At 38.8% G+C, this 19,587-nt stretch overlaps 1 long non-coding RNA gene across 3 annotated transcripts in view; it reads right to left on the bottom strand.

The window, feature by feature from the left end:
* Nucleotides 1-9,165: 9,165 nt before the first annotated feature.
* Nucleotides 9,166-19,587, bottom strand: part of LOC128658094 (uncharacterized) — a 19,173-nt gene continuing 8,751 nt past the window's right edge. For 2 of the 3 annotated variants that reach the window (XR_008402134.1, XR_008402132.1), the window contains exon 3: nucleotides 9,166-10,649. This is a non-coding gene — a long non-coding RNA (uncharacterized LOC128658094). Of the gene's footprint in view, nucleotides 10,650-13,668; nucleotides 13,818-19,587 lie in introns of all 3 variants that reach the window. The other variant, XR_008402133.1, reaches the window with a different exon arrangement.

The following is a 19,587-nucleotide window of genomic DNA, read 5'->3' as shown; positions in this document are numbered from 1 at the left end:
AGAAAAGATAAAACTTAAACAGGGTGACATAGTAATGGTTTTGGTTCCTACAGCTGAGGGTAAGCTTTTGGCTTGTTGGCAGGGACCTTATGATATCATAGAAAAGTGTCGGTGAAGTGAGCGCCTAAAAACAAGGCTAAGGTTAAATGGTTTTACATAGATGAAATGTTATTGTTTATTCTGTTAACATTAAAATCCCAAAAATAGAAAGCAGTTAAAAGCAGTTACACTTAAAATCATAAAATCATGGATCAATGAATTAATGGTGATTACATATAAGGTGCATAGGGTATAAGATCTCGCTTAAAAAATAATAAACATTTGTGTGTCCCAAGTGATATGTCCCATGTGTTATCACTATTAAGGGCTCTTCCCCAGGAGAATATATCTACATTATCCATTTGTATTTTTATATATGCCAACTTTATCCATGTTGTTTATTTATATGTGTTTTCTGTATTTATCTGCATGTTAATTCATCGATCCATGATTTTATCATTTTAAGTGTAACTGCTTTTAAGTGCTTTTTTTGGGATTTTAATGTTAACAGAATAAATGGTAAAATGTAATCTATATAAAATAATTTCACCTTAGCCTTGTATTTAGGCGCTCACTTTACCAACACTTTAGATTGTAACCCACTATGTCTACTAGGAGACCCACTGAAGAGAGCCGTAGGTGTACCCACCAACGCTAGGTCTATTACCTCACAAGATATTATAGAAAATATAAGCCCTGTGATTTAGAAGTCGTCAGCCTGGCCTTTATAGGAAAGAGCAAATATTCCATGTAAATCTTCTAAAGCCATGGAAGGATAGTGAAGCATTGGTAGCCCAGTTAGATAATACCTGGGCTCAGCCTCAATTGTCAGAACAAGCAGTAACAAGTTCCCCAGAGCTAACTCCTGAACAAGTAGAGGAAGTTAAGGAAATGGTGGAGAGGAATAAGGATGTTTTCTCACCTATGCCAGGTAGAACACAGGAAATTGCCCATGATATTATTACTGAACCACGGATAACCCTTAAGTTAAATCTGTACAGTATTCCTGAGGCAAAAAGGAAGGCAGTAGTATGAGCAGACATTAGGAAAATTCTTGAATTAGATGTAATAGAAGAGTCACATAGTAATTGGTCTAGCCCAATTGTTTTGGTATCTAAACCAGATGGTTCTATCAGATTTTGTAATGACTGTAGGAAATTAAATAAAGTGTCAAAGTTTGATGCCTACCTGATGGCACGGGTTGACGAGCTGATAGAGAGACTAGCTAAGGCCAGATTTCTTTCCACATTAGATCTGACAAAAGGGTATTGACAGATTGCCCTCACTATGCATACCCGAGAGAAAACTGCCTTTGAAACCCAGATGGTTTATTTCAATATAAGGTGATACCTTTTGGTCTCCAGGGAGCTCCAGGCACTTTTCAGAGGCTCATGGATAAATTATTAAGATCACATGTGCAGTATGCCACCGTGTATTTAGATGGTGTCATAATCCATAGCAGAGATTGGGACTCTCATTTGCAGAAAGTATAGGTAGTGGTAGACACCTTTAGGAAAGCTGGGTTAACCGCCAACCCCTCTAAATTTTTTATTGGATTGGCAGAGGCTAAGTATTTAGCTTACACAGTGTGGAGGGAGTTAGTGAAACCCCAGGTGAACAAAGTAAGAGCTATATAGAATTAGCCCAGGCCTCTTAGCAATAGCAAAAGCAGGTTAGAGCCTTCCTGGGAATTGTTGGCTACTACCGCAGGTTCATGCCCGATTTTGCAACAAGAGCTGCTCATTTCACAGACTTTATTAAATCCAGAAGTTCAGACACAGTAAGGTGGGGACAGCAAGGCAGAGGATGCCTTTATAGACCTTCGTTCAGCATTGTGTATGCAACCTGTCTTGGTGGCACCTGACTTTTTTTTGCAGACAGATGCCTCTGAGGTGGGTTTGGGTGCTGTACTGTAACTGTAAAGCCCTTCAAGGTTGTCACAGACCATGCTCCTTTTAAATGGATGCACACCAACAAATATAGAAACTCATTAATCACTACATTTTTATTGTTTTTACAACTATTTAATTTTTTAGTGAAGCACAGAGCTGGTTTGCTCCATGGTAACACTGATGCACTCGGTCTCATGTCCATGGGCTTATCGTAGCAGTCACTTCACACACTGGTGTTATGCTGGGGAGGGGGATGTGAGACAGGGTGAGAGAAGGAGTTTAAATTAGGAGATTGGAAATTTCAATTTTTCCCTTCTAATAAATTGTTAATTTGTTAGCAGCTAACTACAGCTGATTCTTGTTAGGTCAGCTTGAGCCTTTATATGCAGCTCTGTGGAGGAAATCAGGGTCTCATTGTGCAGGCTTACTTCACAGAGGGAGGAACTGATACCTAGCTGTATATCTGAGTGTATAACTGGCAGAAACAAGAGACTGGTAAGCAAATCATGATTTACTCTGCTTAATTTGATTTGACTTGTTAACTGGGACCAGCTTAACTGCCCAGTAGTGGTTAGTAAGGAAAATATTGAATGTGTAGTTATTCTCCTAAAGTGCACTAGTGCAGTAGGATTTTGTTTGTTTTGTGTTTCATTTAAAGGGGAAGTATACTCCATGTTAAAATTGTTGATAAAAATAAAACAGCTTAAAGAAACTATATTTTGTGCTAAAGTAATTATTCCTGCAAGGGCCTTGGCATCTGATCATGAACATACATACCTCTAATTTTGTGAAGGGCAGCTGGCAAGGCTCATAGTCCTGTGTCATGCAGAATTTGCAATATCACATGTAACGCAAAGACCAGGCTAACCACTTGCATAGGAGAGGCAATGGCATAGATCTGGTCTAGGTCTGCCTTTAAAGGAACACTAAACCCAATTTTTTTCTTTAATGATCCAGATAGAACATGCCATTTTAAGCAACTTTCTAATTTACTCCTATTATCCATTTTTCTTCGTTCTCTTGCTATCATTATTTAAAAAGCAGGAATGTAAAGCTTAAGAGCCGGCCCATTTTGGTTGAGAACCTGGCTTATGCTTGATTATTGGTTTGCTAAATGTATCCACCAATAAGCAAGCACTATCCAGTGTGCTGAACCTAAAATGGTCTGGCTCCTAAGCTTTAAATCTCTCATTTTTAAATAAAGATAGCAAGAGGACGAAGAAAAATTGATAGTAGGAGTAAATTTGAAAGTTGCTTAAAATTGCATGTTCTATCTGAACCATTAAAGAAAAAAATTGGGTTTCGTATCCCTTTAATTGCTTTTTCTACTGATACAATAATTATTATTAACTTTTATTATATTATTTTCATAAAGTACCACAGAGCTGTGCGTGGGCTCATTACATGGGAATATGACTATGCATATTTAGTAAAAAGTAGAACAAATAAATGGAGCATGTCTTTGGGTAACAATTATAGTAAGTGCATGTGTACACAAAGTGCACTACAGGTAGAAAAGCTCTGAAGTTTATCATCTAAAGGTCAGAGTTCAAACAAAATGTGATCATGAGGAATTACCAGTCATAGGCTGGTCAGTATGCAGGTGAGAGGTAAAGTATTATATATTCTGAAGGTAGGAATAGTGAAAACACAGGACAAAACAAACTTACACATCAGAATATTGCAGTGTTATAACTTGGCATGGCTAAGTGATCTCATAGCTCATAGTAATGTTAAAGGGGCATTATACTCTAATGCTAAAGCACTTGAAAGTGAAGCAGCACAGTTGTCAATAGCTGAACAGAACATATCACTCACATGAACATCTTTGGGTAAAAAAAGGTATTTTAATTCAAAATTCCTCAGTAGCCACAACCCACTGCTAAGTGACTTAAAGGGACATGAAACTCAAAATTATTCTTTCCTGATTTAGATAGAACTTACATTTTTAAACAATTTTCCAATGTACTTCTATTATAAATTTTGCTTAATTCGCTTAGTATCCTTTATTGAAGGAGCACCAATGTACTACTCAGAGCCTGCTGAACACATTGGTAAGCCAGTGAGAATAGGTATATGTAGAGCCACCAATCTGCAGCTAGCTCCCAGCTCCTGTGCCTACCTTTGTATGCCTTTTTCAACAAATGATACTATGGGAACTAAGCTAATTAGATTATAGAAGTAAATTGGAAAGTTGTTTAAAACTGTATGTTTTATCTGAATTATAAAAGAAAAAAGTTGGGTTTCATGTCTCTTTAAAGGGACACAAAGCTGAAAAATAAACTTTTCATCTTTCAATCAAAATAATTGTTTTTCATAATTGCTTACTTTTTTCTATTTTGTGCTGTTTTCATGCAATTTGATAGTGAAAATGTATTCTTTTCCAACCTTCCCCCCGTATGACTCATTATATGAGTCCTATCAGGGGGTCTTTCTGGGTAGGAAGATGGCGTTGATATCCCCTTATGCGAGTGCGCCTTTCTGAGAGACTAGCTAGTCAGCTGCTGACGTCACCGCTCCCGTATCTATCTTATCTATCTTATCTGAGAAGCAGACCAGCTCTATCAATTGCAGAGCTGATCACGGAGTGGTGCGTCTATGGTAAGTATGCAGCCCATCCCCTAGTAATAACAAGCCTAGTTGAATTACATTAAATTAATGAATGAAATTGTGAAAATGATCAAATTTGTGTTTCAAATAGTTGATTTCTATTGAAACCTCTTATACAGAATCCCCTTAGGGAATCAAGCAAGTAACTTAGAATTCTGAATGAATGTAAATTTTATTTCATATTTATTTGTGAAAGAGTTGTAAATAGCTTTGCAATATGAGATTGGACAAAGGTAATCAGTGGAGTCCCTCAGTGATCAGTACTGGGCCCTGTTCTTTTTAATATTTTTTATTAATGACTTGGAGCAAGGATTAAATAGCAACATCTCTATTTTTGCAGATACGAAGTTGTGTAAGGTCATTAGGTCAGGACTGGATGAACTTGCTCTACAATGCGATCTAGAAGAATTGGCAGGTAAATGGAAAATGAGATTTAATACTGCAAGATGCAAGGTTCTACATTTTGGAAGTAAAAATAAGTAGGCGATCTATTATTTAAATGGGACTAGACTTAGCCAAACAGTGGAGTAAATGGATTTGGGAGTAGTAAAAGATAAGAAGCAAAAGATGGGCGCATAATGCAGGGCATCGGCTTCTAAGGCTAATAAGATACTAGCATGTTGTAATGCTCGTGGGATATTCCACTACCAGACCAAACTCGGCCAGTAGTCTTCTTATCCTGGCATCGAGCTGGAATGATAAGGAATATCGCAGAGCAGAGAAAGTTCGCAAAATGTGGTAAGCGGTACTCACAATATGCAGGGTAGTTTTTGGTGGCAGCAGGTAGGAATCAGCGGTTAGGCAGTTCAAGGGTAAAACACTTCAAGGACTGGAAAAGCAGACAGGATAGTCTCTGACGACAACAGGTAGGGAATCCAGCGGTAAGGCTGTTCAAGGGTAAATCAATAGAATGGTCAGGCTGGCAGAGTTCGGCAACAGAATGGGAATACAATATGTTAGTTTTAAGGCAAGCAGAGTAATAAAAACAGGCAGAGTTGCATCAACGGTAAAGCAATTAAGCAATTCAGGGGTTAAGACAAGCAGCGTAGTCAAACAGACAGAGTTCATCAATGGTAAAGCAATCCAGCATGTCAGGGGTTAAGGCAAGCAGTGTAACCAAACAGGCAGAGTTCAGCAACAGAGAATCAATACAGCAATTGAGCATAAATATACAGCACCCAGGAGCACAAGAAATAACACCTATACTTGGGCACAGGTGAGAGAGACTGAGTCCTTTACATAGGGAAGACAGGGCGGACGGTGATGATGTCATCACCGTGCTGCAGTTACACTGTCATATCCGTAGCAACAGGAGGAGTGCCTGTGTCCATGGCAACAGCCACAGCAGAGCAGAGAGCAGCATGACAGAGCCCCCTTCTCAAAGCGTACCTCCGGGACACTACATAGGCTTGGTGGGATGTGCAGCATCTTAGCAACCTCATACTCAGGGTCACCATGAACCAGGAGTGGGGGAGGAGGTGGTCGGAGCTGATTATATCTGTTCTTGATGTAACACTTGAGTAACAAGATGTGGAAGACAGGATGTATACGCAGGTTTCTGGGCAAGGCCACTTTGTAGGCAACAGGAGACAGTCTTTTAAGGACCTTGTAGGGGCCGATAAACCTAGGCCCTAATTTGTGACTGGGTTGACATAGACGAATATGTCGAGTAGAGACCCAAACATGGTCACCTACCAAAAAGGTATAAACAGAAGCTCTATGATGATCAGCAAACCTCTTGTATCTGGAGACAGCTGAATGTAACTGAGAGCGAATACACTGCCAATGAGTAGTGAGGTTAGTAACGTGTCGGTCTGCAGCAGGAACCCCCGTGGGCTGAGCAGAAAGAGGAAAGACACAAGGTTGGTAACCTGCTGCGGCTTGAAATGGAGAACATCGTAAAGAAGAGTGCCAATGAGTGTTCTTTGCCAGCTCAGCTAGGGGAACAAAGACCAGTTGGTATGGAGAGAATTAGCAAAAGTTCTGAGATAGGCTTCAAGATCTTGATTCACTCTCTCAGTCAGCCCATTAGTCTGAGGATGGTATCCAGATGACAAGGAAACAGTGGTTCCAATCAACTTGCAAAAGGCTCTCCAAAAGGCAGAGATGAACTCTGTTGGAAACAATATTCACGGGAATGCCATGAAGTTGTACCACATGTAACAGAAAAAAAAGGCGATAACTCTTGGGCAGATGGCAGTTTCTATAAGGGTACAAAATGAGCCAGTCTGGAAAATTGATCTACCACAACCCAGATAACCGTATGATGATCAGAAGGAGGGAGGTCCACAATGAATTCCATTGTTATGTGTGTCCAAGGTTGTTTGGAAATGTACAATGGTTGGTGTAAGCCAGGAGGCAAAGATTGAGGAGTCTTATTGGCAGCACAAGTTGTGCAGGCTTTCACATAATCCTGAGCTTCAGTCTTCATGGTAGGCCACCATACATGCTTGGAAAGAAAATTAAAAGTTCTTGTTAAACCAGGATGTCCTGAAAGTTTACTATTATGAGCCCAGGATAGCACAGGGGCATGTAGGGTCAGAGGTACAAAGAAGATATCGGGAGCCGTGGGGGCTTCAGCAGGCTTTCTAGACTGGGCACGTTGCAGTCTTTGAAGAAGAGAGGTGTTAGCAACCACATAGGAGGGGGGTAGGATGTGTTCAATAGGAGCATCAGAGCAATCACTTGACTGAAGAAACTGACGGGAAAGGGCATCAGCCTTTTTATTCTTGGTCCCAGGAAGATAAGAGACCACAAAGTTAAAATGGGAAAAGAACAAGGTCCACCTGGCCTGTCAAAAATTGAGTCTATGAGCAGTCTCAAGGTATGTCAGATTCTTGTGGTCAGTAAAAATCTGGATGGGATTGGTGGTACCCTCTGGCCCTCATTCTTCACTCTTACTCCTCTGTCCTTCACCTAGCTATGCAAACCTACTTCTCTTCTCTTATATCCATTCACTTCTCAAACCCTAAAAGACTCTTCTCCATTTTCAAATCTCTCCTCTGTCCACCTGCACCACCCCCCTCATCTGCATTCAGTGCTCATGACCTGGCTGACTACTTTTTAAATAAAACACTTACCATCCGAAGAAACATCCCAACACAAGCCTGCAATCTCCCAACTTCGCTCCCAGTCACCCCCTCTGCCACTCTCTGCACCCTCCTCCCAACCACTGAGAGTGAAGTGGCTTCCCAATTGTCTTCCTCACACCTCCCTACCTGCCCAATTGACCCTATTCATCAACGGTTAAGCAATCCAGCAATTCAGGGGCTAAGGCAAACAGCGTAGTCAAACAGGCTGAGTTCAGTAGAGAATCAATACAGCAATTCAGCATAAATATATACAGCAACCAGGAGCACAAGTGACAGCTATACTTGGGCACAGGTGAGAGAGATTGAGGCCTTTACATAGGGAAGACAGGGCGGGCAGTGATGATGCCATCACTGTGCTGCAGTTATTCTGCTGCATCCCTAGCAACAGGAGGTGTGCCTGTGTCTGTGGCAACAGCCACAGCAGAGCAGAGAGCAGTGTGACACATGTATTAAAGAGGCATTTATGCAAGGTGAGGAAAGAAGAATTCTGTCACTATATAAATCCCTGGTAAGACCTCGCCTTGAGTATGAAGTGCAGTTCTAGGGACCGATCTCAAAAAAAGACTTTGAAAAATTTCAGAGAAGGGCCACAAAACTGATAAGGGGAATGGAGGAGAGGTTAGCCAAACTGGGTCTGTTTTCTCTAGAAAAAAGGCGCTTGAGAGGTGACATGATAACTTTATATAAATATATTCAAGGCCCATATACAGAGATGGCAGAGGCTCTGTTTATTCCAAGAAAATTGTTTGGACACAATTTAAGGCTGGAGTAGAGGAGAATCAAACTCCTGCAACGTAAATGTTTGAGCAATAAAATTGTGGAACTCATTACCTAAGGAGGTAGTAAATGCCAATACCTTAGATAGATTTAAAATGGTTTCTGGCTAGAAACAGAATTTAGGGATATCATTGCTTGTGTTAAATGGGTCATCTTTTTAATGGGATTAATTTAAGATCAACTGAAGCTTTTTTGTAAGTATATTAAGATTTGTATAAGTTGAACTCAATGTAGTTCTGTCTTTTTTTTTAACCTCATCTACTATGTTACTATATAATTGATACCAGAAATGAGAAATCTTTGTTATTTCTGAAAGAGCAGAAAACAGCTGTGTAATTCATTGCGATAATACAGAATCCCCTAGAGTGTAACGAGCAGTTTACTTGTAAGTATACACTGTGGATTTTCATTATACAACAAAGGGTTAAAAGTAGAAATTTCATTAACTACTGAATGCATTGTACAGCCTGTTGATTTCATTTACATATATATTTAGATTGTGAATCACAGAAAACATTGTTCCTGGACAATAATGCACATGCGCTAATCCAACAAGTGAAGGCTGGCAGGAGAGCCTTCAGTAGTGAGAAGTGTGCATGCAAAAGGGGTTATTTGCAATTGCGCATGGATAACATCTGCATATATAATCATGTTCATGAACCGCTACGTTCATTTGATATTTTATATAGTGTTTTTTAGGGGTTGTCTTAGCTGACGTAATATGGAAGTTTTTTTATAGTAGAAAAAAATCATAATTTTCAAAAGCAAATAAGTGGATTTTATTAGGCAATTGTTTACTAATCAATATATATGTGTTTAAGAGGTGATAAATCCAAGTGTTGTGTAATCCTTTAAGCACCCAATCAGAATGCTAGTCCCATGACTTGCAAGAGAGCGTGAATCTAGAATGCACAGCACAGTGAGTTTATTTCCTTCCTCAGTTTAAAGAAGTTTAATATGAAATATTGTGAGATTATGGTGAAAACCTACAAGATCACAGGAAAACAGTGTGTACTTTACATTGATTATGCTGCCTGGTTATTTTTCACCTTGCAGATGACAGTAGTTGAAGAATAACTGCTCACAGAGCACATACTCTGGTGAACTGAAGACATTTTTAGGCAAAATATCTTCCTTTCTTACTCAAAGCTGTTCATTTGATATTTTTTAGTCAGCACTTGGTTTGCATAAGTGGGTGTTTGTGTATGTCTGTGAGCTTGTGTGCTGTGCAGACACAGTGCATTCATGTGCCCGTGAGAGTGTGTACTTGAGTGTGTGTGTGTTTGTAATTGTTTTGCATGTGTCTATGAGTGTGTGTGCATGAGTATGTGTGTGTTATTGCAATTGTTTTGTATATGCCTCTGTGTGTGAGTGTGTGTGCATGAGTATGTGTGAGTGATTGTAATTGCTGTGTATGCGCCTGTGAGTGTGTGTGCAGGAGTATGTGTGCGTGATTGTAATTGCTGTGTGTGTGTGTGTGAGTGTGCATGAGTACGTGTGTGTGTGTGATGGTTTTGTAAGTGCCTGTGTCTGTGAGTATGGGTGTTATCATTTTGTATGTGCCTGTGTGTATGTGAGTGTGTGTGCATGAGTATGTGTGTGTGATTGTTTTGTAAGTGCCTGTGTCTGTGAGTGTGTGTGCATAATTATGTGTGTGTAATTATGTTGTATGTGCCTGTGTGAGTGTGTATGATTATGTGTGTGTGATTGTAATTTGTTTGTATGTGCCTGTGTGAGTGTGCATGATTATGTGTGTGATTGTAATTTGTTTGTATGTTCATGTCATGTGTCTGACTGTGCAATGTCTGTGTGTCCTAAGGTGCCTCACTGACTTTATTACCTCCAAAACAAAAATTGGAATCCACAAACTTATTTAATATTTTTAAGGCAAATTAAAAGTATTGTTATCTCTTACATATAACCTTTAAAGAATTCTAAAAGGTTGCCCATTTTTTTCTTTCCCAGTTACACAATTATAATGATATAGTTGAAGGTATTTTCTGTAGCAATTAAAGGCTTTGCAGTGTAGTCTGTGGCAGAGTAAAAGTTTAGCAAAGATTTTGTCAGATGAGCTTGGATTTCAGATTCTGTAATTGCTCTCACACACTAGGGAGTGGCCCATGAATTCCACATGTGTTTTTTTGTGCTCATTTTAGTACTGAATAAAGTAATTCTTTCCAAGTGACTCAGTCAGCTGGTCCTTTTTTTCTTCTTTTTTTCTTCTTTTTTTCAAGTAAAACTACAGAAAGACAAACCAGTTTTAGCAAAATGAACAAAAGCAAACAACAAACAATTAAAAAAATAAATACATTTGTATTCATTACATAGGGGATTAAATGTTCAGTTCGGGTTTACCATTTAATAAAATACAGGTGGCCCTCGTTTTACAACGGTTCAATTTACACCGTTTCAGAATAACAACCTTTTTTTCCAGTCATGTGACTGCTATTGAAAAGCATTGAGAAGCAGTGCATTTATTAAAATAGCCAGTAGGTGGAGCTGTCCGCTTGTGTTGCAGCAAGCCAAGCAAGCTGAAATTAATGAATTTTACCAGACCTGAGCTATCGAGTAGATTTCAAAGGAACAAGATCTTCCTGTCTATAAATCAGTACAGATTGGAATGCATAGAAAGAACTGTTTGCAGAAAAATGCAAGTGAAGTCTGTGTTGTGTGATTATTTTATTAGGTTTATAATGCTGTTTAGCAAATGTTTTTGTTCATTTAACTTAGTTTAATTATATATTCTGTGTTGTGTGATTATTTTATTAGGTTTGTAATGCTGTTTAGCATTTAAAGTCTTCATTTCAAAGCAATGTATTAGGTGTTACTTATGCCAATTTTGAGAGGAACCTGGAACCTATCTCCCTCACTTCCCATTGACTTACATTATAAACTGGGTTTCAATTTACAACGGTTTCGATTTACAACCATTCCTCCTGGAACCTAACCCCGGCGTAAACTGAGGGCTACCTGTATATTTAAAACCATAACTTTATTACCTCCTCGCCTTTCTTTAACCAGTTGAGGACCAAGGTTTTTCCCCAGTTTCTGTGCTTAAATGGCACAAGCAATTTTGGAATTTTTGCTCATTATTGGTTTCATCTTAACCCCTTAATGACCGGACCATTTTTCAATTTTCTTACCCTTAATGACAATGGCTATTTTTACATTTCTGCAGTGTTTGCGTTTAGCTGTAATTTTCCTCTTACTCATTTACTGTACCCACACATATTATATACCGTTTTTCTCGTCACTAAATGGACTTTCTAAAGATACCATTATTTTCATCATATCTTATAATTTACTAAAAAAAATGATAAAATATGAGGAAAAAATGGAAAAAAACACACTTTTTCTAACTTTGACCCCCAAAATCTGTTACACATCTACAACCACCAAAAACACCCATGCTAAATAGTTTCTAAATTTTGTCCTGAGTTTAGAAATACCCAATGTTTACATGTTCTTTGCTTTTTTTGCAAGTTATAGGGCCATAAATACAAGTAGCACTTTGCTATTTCCAAACCACTTTTTTTTCAAAATGAGCGCTAGTTACTTTGGAACCCTGATATCTGTCAGGAATACCTGAATATCCCTTGACATGTATATATTTTGTTTTAGAAGACATCCCAAAGTATTGATCTAGGCCCATTTTGGTATATTTCATGCCACCATTTCACTGCCAAATGCGATAAAAAAAAAAAAAAAAGTTCACTTTTTCACAAATTTTGTCACAAACTTTAGGTTTCCCACTGAAATTATTTACAAACAGCTTCTGCAATTATGGCACAAATGGTTGTAAATGCTTCTCTGGGATCCCCTTTGTTCAGAAATAACAGACTTATATGGCTTTGTGGTTGCTTTTTGGTAATTAGAAGGCCGCTAAATGCTGCTGCGCACCACACATGTTTTATGCCCAGGAGTGAAGGGGTTAATTAGGGAGCTTGTAGGGAGCTTGTAGGTTTAATTTTAGCTTTAGTGTAGTGTAGTAGACAACCCCAAGTATTGATCTAGGCCCATTTTGGTATATTTTATGCCACCATTTCACCGCCAAATGCGAGCAAATAAAAAAAAAAAACTTTACATTTTTCACAATTTTAGGTTTCTCACTGAAATTATTTACAAACAGCTTGTGCTATTATGGCAGAAATTGTTGTAAAAGCTTCTCTGGGATCCCCTTTGTTCAGAAATAGCAGACTTATATGGCTTTGGCATTGCTTTTTGGTAATTAGAAGGCCGCTAAATGCTGCTGCGCACCACACGTGAATTATGCCCAGCAGTGAAGGGGTTAAATTAGGTAGCTTGTAGGGAGCTTGCAGGGTTAATTTTAGAGATCAGCCTCCCACCTGACACATCCCACCCCCTGATCCCTCCCAAACAGCTCTCTTCCCTCCCCCACCCCACAATTGTTACCGCCATCTTAAGTACTGGCAGAAAGTCTGCCAGTACTAAATAAAAGTTTTTTTTTTTTTTAAATAAAAATTATAAAATATTTTAGTTGTGATGGACCCCTGCCTTAGCACCAACCTCCCTGATCCCCCCTCCAGCTCTCTAACCCTCTCCCCTACCTAATTACCGCCATCTTGGGTACTGGCAGCTGTCTGCCAGTACCCAGTTTGGCCCCACAAACCAAACTATTTAAATTTTATTTATAACTTTTATTTGTATTTTTTATACAAATGTATTTCTGTAGTGTAGCAGCCCCCCCACAATACCCCCACCCCCTCCCCCTCCCCCTCCCAGATCCTTTTATATGTAAAAAAAAAAAAAAAAAGTTAACTTTTTTTTTTTTAACTTTTTTTCCCCCCCCTTCCTTCATTGGTGTCAGTGTGGCTAATGTGCGCACGTGCACGCGCATCCACGTGCACGTGTGCATGTGCGCGCGCATCGTGCACGCGCACGCACACGCTCCCTCCTCCCACTGGGCAAAGGCACCATCGGCACCATCACTACCGGTGCAGAGAGGGCCACAGAGTGGCTCTCTCTGCATCGGAGGCTTGTAAAGGGGTATTGCAGGATGCCTCCATATCGAGGCATCACTGCAATACCCTCAGAGCTGCTGGAAGTGATTGTGATCACTTCCAGCACTCTGTTAGACAACTGACGTACCAGGTACGTCCATTGTCATTAACTGCTTGTTAATGCATGACGTACCTGGTACGTCAGTTGTCATTAAGGGGTTAAAGGGACATGAAGACTAAATTTTTTCTTTCAAGATTCAGAAAGAGCATGCAATTTAAAACAACTTTCCAATTTACTTCTGTTATCTTATTTGCTTCATTCACTTGATATCCTTTATTGAAAAGCATATATAAATAGGCTCAGTAGCTGCTGATTGGTGGCTGCAGATAGATGCCTCGTGTGATTGGTCACCCATGTGCTTTGCTATTTCTTCAACAAAGGATACCTAAAGAATGAAGCAAATTAGATAATAGAAGTTAATTGGAATGTTGTTTAAAGTTGTGTTCTCTGAGTAATGAAAAAAAAAATGGTTTTCATGTCCCTTTAATTATCCTCTCTCTTGTTCAGCGCACCCATATATAATATATACCATTTTAACAGACAAACAGTACTTTCTTGTGATACTTATATGGGTATTGCAGTTTTCTTTATAACCATTTCTATAAAACGAGTGTAGCTAATGAAAAATACCTCTAAATAGATTCATTATGTTGTAGTGATTTTAGGAATACCCTATATGTTTATGTTTCCAAGTAATTTATAGCAAATACAAGCCAAATACTACAAAGTTGGAATTATTAGTTTAATGCTAAAATTTGCTATGCTTGGACTGTAAGCTAAAAAGCGGTCACCAATTTCAAAACTGCTGCGCAAAAGTATATATTTATGGAATTTAGATAACCCAGAGTATTTATCTAGAGGAATTTTGACACATTATATTTAACTTTTTTTTTATCTCCAATGGCAGAAAATAAAATGTGGTTTATAAAAACAAAACACTTTATTAAAAATAAAATGATAAAGTAAACCTTTATTAAAAATAAAATGTATTGAAAAAATAAATAAATCTACTTTATTAAAATAAATGTAACACTTTTTTTAGTAAACAAACACGGGCCCGATGCGATATGCAGTGTCGCCCGCAAATGGCGGCGACGCCTAATTTTGCGCAGGTTTGGTATCCTATATATGGCGTAACCTAGAAGTTACGCTCGTATATTTCTGCCTTCGCCCGTAGTTTTTTGGGCCATAGACAGGTATACCAAACCCGGGCAGTTTGGGATCCAATATACAGCGTAAGGACTTACGTGGCGAAAATGGAGAAATCTTACTCCATTTTCACCTCGCCACAAAATGCAGCCGTAGTAAGCCTTACGCTGTCTATTGGAGCCCCGTAACTCCCTAAACTACCTGCTAAATAAAACCTAACAGCTAACGCATGCGCAATGTCTATCTACCTGTCAACCGCAATCCCCCGCCGCAATCCCTAATAAAGTATTTAACCCCTAAATCGCCGCTCCCGGACCCCGCCGCCAGCTACATTAAAAGTATAACCCCCTAATGTGATCCCCCTACACCGTCGCCAGCTACATTACATACCCCCTAATGTGAGCCCCTTACACCGCCGCCATCTACCTTACCTACCCCCTAAAGTGAGCCCCTACCCCACCACCATCTACCTTACCTACCCCCTAAAGTGAGCCCCTTACACCGCTGCCATCTACCTCACCTACCCCCTAAAGTGAGCTCCTACCCCGCCGCCATCTATTTTAAAAATATTAACCCCTAATTTAATCCCCCTACACCGCCGCCACCTATATTAAACACATTAACCCCTAATCTAATCCCCCTACACCGCCGCCAGCTATATTAACCCTAATTATATTAGGGTTAATATAGTTAATATAGTTATTATATTATATATATTAACTATATTAACCCTAATTATATTAGGGCTAATATAGTTAATATCGTTATTATATTATATATATATTAAGTATAATAACCCTATCTAACTCTAACATCCCTAACTAAATTCTTATTAAAATAAATCTAATTAATATTAATATTATTAATTAAAATATTCCTATTTAAATCTAAATACTTACCTATAAAATAAACCCTAAGATAGCTACAATGTAATTAATAATTACATTGTAGCTATTTTAGGGTTTATATTTATTTTACAGGTATCTTGGTATTTATTTTAACTAGGTACAATAGCTATTAAATAGTTAATAACTATTTAATAGCTACCTAGTTAAAATAATTACCAATTTACCTGTAAAATAAATCCTAACCTAAGTTACAAATACACCTACACTATCAATAAATTAAATAAACTACAAATATCTAAACTAAAATACAATTAAATAAACACTAAATTACAAAAAATAAAAAAAGATTACAAGATTTTTAAGCTAATTACACCTATTCTAAGCCCCTAATAAAATAATAAAGCCCCCCAAAATAAAAAAAATTCCCTACCCTATTCTAAATTAAAAAAGTTAACAGCTCTTTTACCTTACCAGCCCTTAAAATGGCCTTTTGCGGGGCATGCCCCAAAGAAAACAGCTCTTTTGCCTGTAAAAACCCCCCACAATACCACCCCCAACATTACAACCCACCACCCACATACCCCTATTCTAAACCCACCCAAACCCCCCTTAAAAAAAACAATCAGATTCAAGTTCAATCCGATTGGCTGAACCAATCAGCCAATCGGATTGAACTTGAATCTGATTGGCTGATTCAATCAGCCAATCAGATTTTTCTACCTTAATTCCGATTGGCTGATAGAATCCTATCAGCCAATCGGAATTCGACGGACGCCATCTTGGATGACGTCATTTAAAGGTTCCTCGTTCAGTCGTCGTGCCGGATGGATGCTCCGCAGCGGAGGAGCGAAGAAAGAAGATTGAAGATGCCGCTTTGCTTGAAGACATCGCCGGATGGAAGAAGACTTCTCTGCCGCTTGCTTGAAGACATCGCCCGGATGGAAGAAGACTTCTCTGCCGCTTGCTTGAAGACATCGCCCGGATGGAAGAAGACTTCTCTGCCGCTTGATTGAAGACATCACCCTGATCGGATGAAGAGTTCTGCCCGGCTGGGTGAAGACAAGGTAGGGAGATCTTCAGGGGGGTAGTGTTAGGCTTTTTTAAGGGTGGTTTGGGTGGGTTTAGAATAGGGGTATGTGGGTGGTGGGTTGTAATGTTGGGGGTGGTATTGTGTTTTTTTTACAGGCAAAAGAGCTGTTTTCTTTGGGGCATGCCCCGCAAAAGGCCCTTTTAAGGGCTGGTAAGGTAAAAGAGCTGTTAACTTTTTTAATTTAGAATAGGGTAGGGAAATTTTTTTATTTTGGGGAGCTTTATTATTTTATTAGGGGGCTTAGAATAGGTGTAATTAGCTTAAAAATCTTGTAATCTTTTTTTAATTTTTGTAATTTAGTGTTTGTTTTTCTTTGTAATTTAGTTTAGTTTACTTAATTGTTTTTTAGTTTAGATATTTGTAGTTTATTTAATTTATTGATAGTGTAGGTCTATTTGTAACTTAGGTTAGGATTTATTTTACAGTTAAATTGGTAATTATTTTAACTAGGTAGCTATTAAATAGTTATTAACTATTTAATAGCTATTGTACCTAGTTAAAATAAATACTAAGTTACCTGTAAAATAAATATAAACCCTAAAATAGCTACAATGTAATTATTAATTACATTGTAGCTATCTTAGGGTTTATTTTATAGGTAAGTATTTAGATTTAAATAGGAATATTTTAATTAATAATATTAATATTAATTAGATTTATTTTAATAAGAATTTAGTTAGGGATGTTAGAGTTAGATAGGGTTATTATACTTAATATATATATAATATAATAATGATATTAACTATATTAACCCTAATATAATTAGGGTTTATATAGTTAATATATATAATATAATAACTATATTAACTATATTAACCCTAATATAATTAGGGTTAATATAGTTAATATAGCTGGCAGCGGTGTAGGGGGATTAGATTAGGGGTTAATGTGTTTAATATAGGTGGCGGCGGTGTAGGGGGATTAAATTAGGGGTTAATATTTTTAAAATAGATGACGGCGGGGTAGGAGCTCACATTAGGGGGTAGGTAAGGTAGATGGCGGCGGTGTAAGGGGCTCACTTTAGGGATAGGTAAGGTAGATGGCGGCGGTGTAAGGGGCTCACTTTAGGGGTAGGTAAGGTAGATGGCGGCGGTGTAAGGGGCTCACTTTAGGGGGTAGGTAAGGTAGATGGCGGCGGTGTAAGGGGCTCACTTTAGGGGGTAGGTAAGGTAGATGGCGGCAGTGTAAGGGGCTCACTTTAGGGGGTAGGTAAGGTAGATGGCGGCGGGGTAGGGGCTCACATTAGGGGGTTATAGATTTAATATAGCTGGCGGCGGGGTCCGGGAGCGGCGGTTTAGGGGTTAATAACTTTATTAGGTCGCGGCGGGGTCCGGGAGCGGCGGTTTAGGGGTTAATACATTTTTTATTGTTAGGACAGTGAGGGGGGATAGCGGATAGAGGGGTAGATATGTCGGGCTATGTTTGGGAGGCATGTAAGACAGTACGGGAGATTTAATACTTTAGTCAGGTTTTGTAGGCGCCGGCAGTTTCTAAAGTGCCGTAAGTCACTGGCGACTCCAGAAATTTGTACTTACGTAGATTTCTGGACATCGCTGGTTTGTCAGACTTACGGCACTTTAGCCTCTGACGGCGCCATATATGTGATAGCTCGAGTTGCGAGCTGAAACTACGGGCGGCGGGGGTTCCCTTGCTTGCGCCGCAAACTACGATCTATATCGGATCGCTCCCCACATTGGGACAGAAGTGTCTTGTCATTTTTGACATGATTACTGGGATTGGCTGTCACAGTGATCACATGTTCATGGGGCAGATTTTTTGGGCATCGCTGGACTGCCTCACTCGTGAGGCATCCTGTGATTGCCCAGTGAACCAGATACCAGCATGAATTTTTTTGATCAGCATTTTAGATCAGCATCTGTGCATATTGTTCTTTAAAGTAGTGTCTATTACATGCAGTTATATGGTGTATACTGTCCCTTCAATGTTTGCCATTTCTATTTATAAAATATAAGCAATGGCATACTATTGTAAAATCTACAGACTACCTATCCAAAATCTGTCTTTGGTTTACACGTCCTTGTATATACAATGCTTAGCAGGCACTTCATCACTGCATACACGACTATCAATCCAGCCTAATCGTTTAATTAAAGGTGTTCTTTATTTTAATACAACACGGTCCAGCATTAAAATGTGAAATGTTTTGAATGAGGGAGGGCATGGCTAAGATTTTATTTTGAGAGCAAAATGTTGCACAGTTTAATGTTGGTTCCTTTTGTATCAAATCACTTTTAATTAAAAAGTTTGGCTGGACCAATCATAAAGGCAATACCCCGATCTGCTGCCAGTAACATAGATTCATATGTCAACAGCTAAATGGTTTTCATAACGTCAGCAAGAGACTCTCTACTCAAAGTGTGTACTATTGTTAATTTTAAAAAGGAGGAATTGAATATGATTTTTTTTGGGCTAAAAATTGTGAGGAAAAACTGTCTAAATTTAACTTGAAAATTATACTGTTCTATCAATTGAGTACCTCTTACTACAGCTAATTGGTTCATAAGTACTTCCTATTAAGGCTCATTGACTTATAGTTTCTTCAATTTAGGGCTCATTGGCTGGTTTGTACTTTCTGCTATGTCTCATTGACTGATAGTAACTTCCTGCTAAGGCTAATTAGTTGAAATGTACTTTCTTCTAAGTCTCATTGGCTTATAGTTATTTCCTGCTAATGCTAATTGGTTGATAGGTACTTAACTTCCTGCTAAGGCCTATTGGCTGATATGTTCATTCTGCCAAGGCTCATTGGCTGATTGGTACATCCTGGCTTCAACCGCCCGTTTGGAAGACTATGAGTGTTTGCGCCTAACATGAGAGATTGAAGCCGCTCCCAATTTTGTCCTTTAGTTTCTTTTGTCCCCATAGTCACTATCCAGCCTCTATTCCTTTCATCCCCCTTCTCTGCTGTATTACTATTTATCTTATCCCTCTCTACCCAACCATCTATCACTCCCTTCTTTCCATTATTTCTTACCTCTCCATTTTCCTGTCCCTCCATTTTTCTATTATAGTATCTGTACCTTTACCCCTTTTTATTCCCAACTCAC

Source organism: Bombina bombina, chromosome 4, assembly GCF_027579735.1.
Source record: "Bombina bombina isolate aBomBom1 chromosome 4, aBomBom1.pri, whole genome shotgun sequence".
In the NCBI taxonomy this organism is placed as follows: domain Eukaryota; kingdom Metazoa; phylum Chordata; class Amphibia; order Anura; family Bombinatoridae; genus Bombina; species Bombina bombina.
The sequence above is the reverse complement of the archived record's forward strand: the minus strand, read 5'-3'. Positions and strand labels throughout refer to the sequence as shown.